This window comes from Lagopus muta, chromosome 8 (assembly GCF_023343835.1).
Source record: "Lagopus muta isolate bLagMut1 chromosome 8, bLagMut1 primary, whole genome shotgun sequence".
NCBI lineage: Eukaryota > Metazoa > Chordata > Aves > Galliformes > Phasianidae > Lagopus > Lagopus muta.
The window spans coordinates 19777985-19785572 of record NC_064440.1 but is presented as its reverse complement, the minus strand read 5'-3'; the positions used below and the strand labels follow the sequence as shown (position 1 = coordinate 19785572).

The following is a 7588-nucleotide window of genomic DNA, read 5'->3' as shown; positions in this document are numbered from 1 at the left end:
TGGTGGAGCATGTGAGCAGAGGCATGCATTTTGCAGGACAAGAGGGTAGATTCTTGACTGGCACCTCGCCTGACCTGGAGTTAGCTGAAGAAGTTAGGCCTTGTTCTGGAGAGGCCAACTGCTGGGATTTTTTTCCTGCAGGGAAGATATTCTAAATCTACAAATATAATTTAGCGAGAGGAGGCCAAATTTGGGCCTGTCAACTTTGACACATCCCTTAAAAGATTCCAAATGATAGAAATGGTGTGTAAGAGAGTTGCAACAAAGGAGAGGTTTTCAGTTCTTTTAACAGAGTGCTACATAATCACACTTTCTTGCAGCAGCATTCAGTGTGAAGATCTGTCAATAGAAATCTCAAACTGTGAATATACAATTGAGCTTTATTATCCCTTTGTTATTTTGTAACTACATAGGTATGACAGACAGAAACTGATTTTAAAAGAATTTCACAATTGTCAGTGTGTCACATGTGTGAATCCCACTGCAGGAAGTTTTTCAGTAGATCGGAATCTTTGGGCAGTTGCACCAAATGCCATATTTTAACTGAAGGTTTCTGCTCGTAGAAACAGTCCAGCTCTTAATTTAAAGAGAATGAACATCCTAACATTTTGTTGTAGCCCTGTGCACTAGACAGATGGTGCTCTGTCTCACACGGTGTGGAAGGCATGGAACAGCACAGTTGTAAGTACCAGATAAAAGGTGATAAGGAGACAGGGTTTGTAGGGAAACCCTCAGTTCAACCATTTTCCAAAGCATCGTCGGGGCAGACAAGTGAATAAGAACAGCGTTGTAAAACAAGAAGCATGCACAGATCTCTTCAGAAGTTCTTAGACTCTCAAAGAAGTACAGTGAAATCGCACGCAGAGATCTTCAAACCTGCGCATACCAGCAGGACTGTTTGTGCATCTCTGTGTCTCAAGGACTTACGGCGTTGCTCCCCTTGGCCAGGCCTGACAATCTGCCATGCAAAATGCAGAGAGATTTGGAAGTCTCTAGCAAACTTCACAGTTCTGTCTTTCACGAGAGGTTAAAGGAAGGGAGGAAAATTCTGCCTAAGGGGACTTTTGTGTGTAAGGGTTAACTTTTTTTTGTGCTACAGTGGATTTGTGATTAATCTGTCTCCGGGTTTCAGAGAAGGTCTGTTGGCTGTGTTTCCTCTGCCAGATCAAAGGTGCTTATTGCACTTGCATAGAAGAAATGTTTTCCCTTGTCATGCCAAATCTTGGCTGATGCTGCCTGTGCCTATGCTGAGGTTTGGGGGTTTCCATCTGGAGTGCAGTCAGGCTTTGAATTCCAAAGCAAAAAGTATCTGCTAGGATGTTCGCTGAACAAACGTTTCCACGAATGCTAGGTTTTTCAGCAACCTTGCTACTGAACCGTATTTATTAAATGCCTGATTTCTTAAAGGAAACAACTTGGTTCCCTTGGTTCCATTTCTGACAGAACCGCGCACAGATTCTCCGACAGAGCCACACTTCTACATCTGAGCAGAATGAACAACTGAGCAGCACAGCGGAAGGGGCTGAGATCAGTTCCCTGAACAGCCAGCCCTGAGTGACAGCTTGTTTGTGCACTGAGTGATGCGCAGGATCTGGTTCAAAATCTCACAATGGAATCACTGCTCTGTGACAGTGACTGCAATGTACTTCCATTCCGCTCCCCCACAGGATCAAGAAAGGCCAAAAAATCCTCAACAATTGTACTTAACTTCAAAAAGAACAACTCAGAACACAAGGAGGCCTACTAAATAGAAGCTAAAGTGGGCCACTAAAAGAACTGAATTCTTCCGGGGAGCAAGAACGGGCTCCCAGTGGGATGAGGACACAGCAGCAGAGGGCAAAAGGATGCCAGCGTGGCTGCTCTGCAAAGGAAAGGTAGTTACTAGAGTTAGGAAGGATCATTCAGAGAGATGCAGTTCCTAACAAGGAATGCAGGGCGGACTGAGAACTGTGGCAGACTAAACAGAGTACTCTAAGGCTGGTCAAAAGCATTCAAGAAATGGTTCGAAGTTTCTGCTAAACCTTTCCGAAACGCATAAACAGAAACAGTTGATGGTCAGCACATGAAATAGCTTCTAGGAGGATAAAGGCTTTCCAGAGAAGTTATGTTCTCTGTACTGGAGTTTGTCTATGAAAAAATTAAATGGTCACAACACAGAATAGTTTCCATGTGGCCTAATAACTGGCCAAGAAAGTGGGAAGCGGAGGATGACGGATGGATTTTGATGCAGAAGAGAGGTCACCAGGAGAGTTCCACTGGATCATCCACGCGATTTGAAAATATACATAAGAAAATGGAAATGGGGATGAACAATGCGGTGACAATGTTTAGTGATAACGTGAAGTTCTTCCACGCAGCAGTGGTGAAGATCAGCTGTGAAGAACTGCAGAATTGATTTGGTAATATAATTACTCAGATGAAACTGAGTGTAGATCAATGTAAATTGCATGTATATTGGGGGGAAAAAAACCTATTTTATATGGTGAGAAATCGATGAGCTCTGGAACAGCATCTACTGCTGAAGAGAATCTTTGCGGTTAGAATAGGCAGTTCCACAGAAAAAAAAAAACAACAACCAAACCATGTTTGTGCTGTTAGATTCTTTTTATATGTCTGAGGTTCAAACTGTTTGCTCTGAAGTGTATGTAGTGCATGTTTTACATGTTCTTTCTAAGCAGCGATTTCGTCTGCATGGTTGCAGCATCTTTTCTCATCTGGAAGTGCATAGATTTTAAGAGTGTATTTGTGTGTCCCTCTAAAGCCACCTTGCCAGCTTTTGAGTTGTTACCTATAACTTGTCAACATTTTTTTTTTTTAATGGGTAGTATTTGAGAAACACAAAATCAAGCGGCTTCTCATACTACTTGATTTGGATTCGCTGCAGAGGACAAAGATTCTAAAACTGCATACATTAGTATATTTCACATGCGGATTGATTACAAATGTTCTGTGACAGGATATCATTTGAAACTGCTGAATTAACAAAATTGTAATTGTTTGCAAAGTTATGGGTTTTACAAACTTCTGCCTAGCTTCATGACATTTTTACCTTCCTCATTTGAAGGTATTTTTTTTCTTTCTTCCATACAGAAGTGTTCTGCAGATGAGAGCTGCTCTCATTTGAGCAGTTCTAATGGTGTGTCTGGAAGGGAAGGAAAGCATCCTCAGGTAATTTCTCCGAGTTCTGTTTTTTTACATGATTGTTAAAAAGCCCATGAAGGTGTTAATAATAGAATTGTAATTGGATTGATCCAAGAGAGAAAATCAATATACTACTCTTCCTAAGAAATTTAACAACTTGATTACAGTTCCCCTACACTTGGTACTCCGTTAAGGTGCTATCTACCTTTATGTTTTTTTTTTTCAAGCAACATTGAGACTCTGAGCAATCCCAGTTTGATTAAATACACAGCATTTATTAAGTGTTCTGGAAGGAGAACAGCTGCAAAGAAGCACTCTGCCCTGAAGTCAAGCTCATTTGTCAGGTTTCGTACTAACTTGATAATAATTATGATCTCCATCGAGTGAGACTAGGAGTGAATAAGATATTCAACACTGTGTGCTTCGGCTGTGAAAACCTTTTCAACTTGTGCTTTCCACTTCTATTTTTTGGTGTTATTAAAATATTTACGTGGATATATTTTAAGGGAAATAATTATTCTGTTCCCCACAAACACTAATTATTTTTCTAATCTTTCAGCGCTATTTCTCTCTGTTTGCCGTCTGCTTCCCGGAGATGGATGTTCTAACCACCGTACAGAGCAGGAGCATCAATATCCTTTTCCAGCATTGAAGCCGCACTCACTGGGTAGTGGAATCTGTCATCTCATTCATATAAACTGCTATCTGTCTGCATCGGAAAATGACCCAGAACTTTCTACCCAGAGTGACTGGATTCAATAATGTTTTTTATTTAGAGATTTGCAGTGTATATGCCAGGTAATACAAATCTTTCCATATAGTTCTATGTATAAATTGCCCCTTCTCTCTGCTAAACACAAGAACTAGGTTCTTGTTTGATTTATGCAACACTTGTTTTATAGTGTCTCCTGTTGAACTCTGTGGAGAGTTCCCCAAATATTCATGTACAAAGTCAATGCTCAAAGTAAATGCTGTGCCTGAACATTTTCTAAACTCTGTGACACCACTTTCTTATTGTTACCCACTGACTGCCAGAAAGAATGCAGCATTTTCCAATTGAGTATCTCAGCCACTGAGTTGTAATTGTCAGGATGAAGTGCTTATAAATTCTTCAGATACAACTTCCCTGGAAGCTGTCATGCAAACTCTAAAGGGTAAAAGGTACCGGGAGAACAAATTTGACCATTTTTCACATGCTTTTCATAGAATTATTACATCATAAAGGTTGGAGAGACCACTGAGATCATCTAGCCTAACCGTCAGCCTGTATCTGTGACCACCTTAGACGATGTTGCTCAGTGCCACATCTACCTTTTTCTTGAAAAATTCTAGAGACGGTGACTCCACCGCCTGCCTGGGCCATCTGTTTCTCGCCGCTCCTTCTGAGAGGAAATATTTTCTAATATTTAACCTGAACCTCCCCTGGCTCAACTTGAGGCCATTCCCTCTCATCCTATCGCTGTTAACTGTGAGAAGAGACCAGTCCCCACCTTACCGTTCCTTTTAGGTCATTGTAGAGAGCAACAAGGTCTCCCCTGAGCCCCATCGTCTCCAGACTGAGCAATCCCCGCTCCCTCGGCTGCCCCTCTTTCCTGTCAGCTCTGTTGCCCTTCTCTGGATACGCTTTGGGGCCTCTGTGCCTTTCTTGTAACGAGGGGCCCAAACATTAACACAGTACTTGAGGTGCAACCTCACCAGTGCCGAGTACAGGTACAGTGCCAGATTCAGTCTGTGTTTTTTGGATTTTTTATTCCTTTCACTATTTAGTTATTTTAATTTTATGAAGCTTATACTTAGAAATTTACTAGATGCATTGATTACATCTACTAGTCGATCTCGTGAGTCTTGTTTCTTGTGCCTTTCTGAAGTATTCTTCCTTGGAAAAGGGAGTAGAAGGAACAAGAGAGTTTTTTTAGAAGTGGGGAGCTGTGCTTCTAGTCTAGTCAGAAGCATGGATGATAGATGAATTGCAGCAATGTGGAGAGAAAAAAAATATTGGCATGCTACAATAAGGGTATTTTTTTAGAACTCCAAAACTTGGCACCCGTGACAAGCTAGCTACCACATGATTAAGAAATCAGATTCATATTCCAGACTGCTCTAAAATTGAATGTGAACAGTTGCTTCAAATAGTAGTGCTTCCAAATTCTGTGTCTGTCTGCACAGCAAGTTTCTGTGCTGTGTAGAGTGAAACTTGAACACCTTGACTCAGCTTTCAGAAATGACTTACGTGGTGCTGACCCTTTGGTCCCTGCAGACGTGCAGCTCATGCCCAAAAAGCCAGGACATGTCTACATATGTCTACAGAGCTCTGGTTCTATTTAACTAAGTTGCTTTGCTATTGAAGGTAGCTCATGTACAACTGAAGTTGTGGCTCTTCACTCTGCTAGCCGATGAACGAGACATCTAACAGATGACAACTGACATAGGAAAGGATAGATTTGGGCTCTGTGTTGAAGCTGCCTGCTTCTTCTTTCACTTTTTTTTTTGGGGGGTGGGGGGTTGGGAAGCATAAGTTCCGTTTTCTTCTCCTTTTAACAAATTTGGCTGCCATCTTACATATGAATGAGAATATGTTTGGTATTGTGGACCAAGCTGGGAAGGAGTGAGCAGTAGTGTGAGACCATTAGCAGCAGGGGCACGAGGGGCAGCAGCAGTTCAGGAAGACTAAAACAGAGTGCGTGTGGGGTTGGCAATGGGAAATCAGAGCTCTGAAGAGGGCAGTAAAAATCTTTCCAGCTGTAACACGCTTTGCCAGGAAACTGCTCTGTTGAGAGTATAATTTTTCTATACTTCAAGAGTATCCGATCTTTTATGTGTTATCTCTAGGTTTTCAAGACAATTTCAGTTTTTCAGTGCAATTGGAAATGTTCATGTTTGGATCGAGGTCAGAATTTTACCCGTGGTTCCTGAGAGTTGCTTATTTAACATCTACTTAGAAGAAAAGAAGAGAGCAGGATGTCGGTTTTTAGAATCTCACAATAGAGCTTGATCAAAAAGTCACTGCAAAAAGTGCACTTGTGCTAGCACTTTGTGACAGAGACTTTAATCTGTCACCTCCTAAAAATTAACAGACCATTGCTGTAGAAACCGTGTCAGAGCTGGCTCTCTGAATGAAACCCTGAAATCAGGAGGAACTTTTTCATTGCCTTTTGCCAAAGACAGAATTTGTTACAGACTGGTAAAAATCAATGAAAAAAAATGTAGAATTGGAACAGCGGTGTAATGAAGGGTGCCCAAAAAGGTCAAGTTGAACAACACATCGGAAACAAAGGAAAAAATCATCTTTAATCTCGAGTGCTTCTTATAATGCTGCCTTTGATATTCAGTATTAACCTGTATTGGGAATGAAGGTGGGAAGAACTCAGAAGGAAGAAATAAAGCGGAACGACAACAAAGATGAAAGTCGTACAAAGGAAGGCTAGGAGGAAGGGATCACCATTCCTAAGGCAAACATGCAACTTCATATAACTTCTTCTACAACAGATCATTAATTGCTAATTAAACACCTAAGCTTTGGAGAATACGTATTCATGTTTAGATAATCCAGGAATTTGTATCACTGCACATCATGTGTTGCTGACTGGAATGTTTCAGTTTCTAATCAGGAATTGACATGATCATATTTGAGGGGGAAAAAGTATCCAAATGAAAACGTGTTTGTAGGTAACATTTTCATTACTCTAGTGACATGTAGGTTCCTGTTGTCTTGGTCACAGCTGTGAATCATCCTGCATTTGCTCAGGTGAGCATATGGAGGAAAAAAAACCACACAATGTTTTTACCCATCTCTCATCCGTGGTAACATGGAACATGAGATAACTTGGAAAAATCTGTATTGGCTCTGTTTCATGTGGCATTATTTTCTACACACCGGGGTGCAAAAAGTATTTCCTGACATGGGAACTGTGTACTTTGCAGATAAACTGCATATCAACTTTATTGTTGAAATTCTCTGTTCTCTTTTACTTTTTCCTTTCTTGGTGCAAGTGGATATTTAAATACAATAAAAAAGACAAAAGAAAACCACAGCAGTCATAAAAAGTATTTTATCTTCCCTCCTTTTTGAAAAAAGCATATTTATTCAAGTTTATTTTTTGTAATGATACTACATCATCTTCTGGTCAGATTTTACAGTCTCACAGTTGCATATTATGCTGAAGACCACTGGAATACCAGGAATCAATAGTAAATACACAAAAGGAGAACATAGACTAATGAAAGGCAAGTAAAACTATGCCAACTGCACATAGATAGCATAAAAATGGAACAGTGTCTGAGAAGAACAACCTTGTAGTTTGTGGTCAAACCCCTTCCAGAAGAAGTGATGAGATGAAATAAAAAAACTATCACAAGTTATGCTTTATACTCTTTTTAGCTGTCTGCAGAGAGAAGATGCAATCCAAGAGGTGTTGTAGCTGGCTTCCTGGAAATGGTATGCTGCCAA

The 7588-nt window shown here is 40.6% G+C and overlaps 1 long non-coding RNA gene across 1 annotated transcript; it reads left to right on the top strand.

Moving 5' to 3' along the window:
* The first annotated feature begins 2062 nt into the window (after window positions 1-2062).
* LOC125696938 (uncharacterized) lies at window positions 2063-4846 on the top strand. Its single transcript, XR_007378614.1, has 3 exons — window positions 2063-2399; window positions 3091-3168; window positions 3701-4846. It is a non-coding gene; the product is annotated as an uncharacterized LOC125696938 (long non-coding RNA).
* The last annotated feature ends 2742 nt before the right edge of the window (window positions 4847-7588 follow it).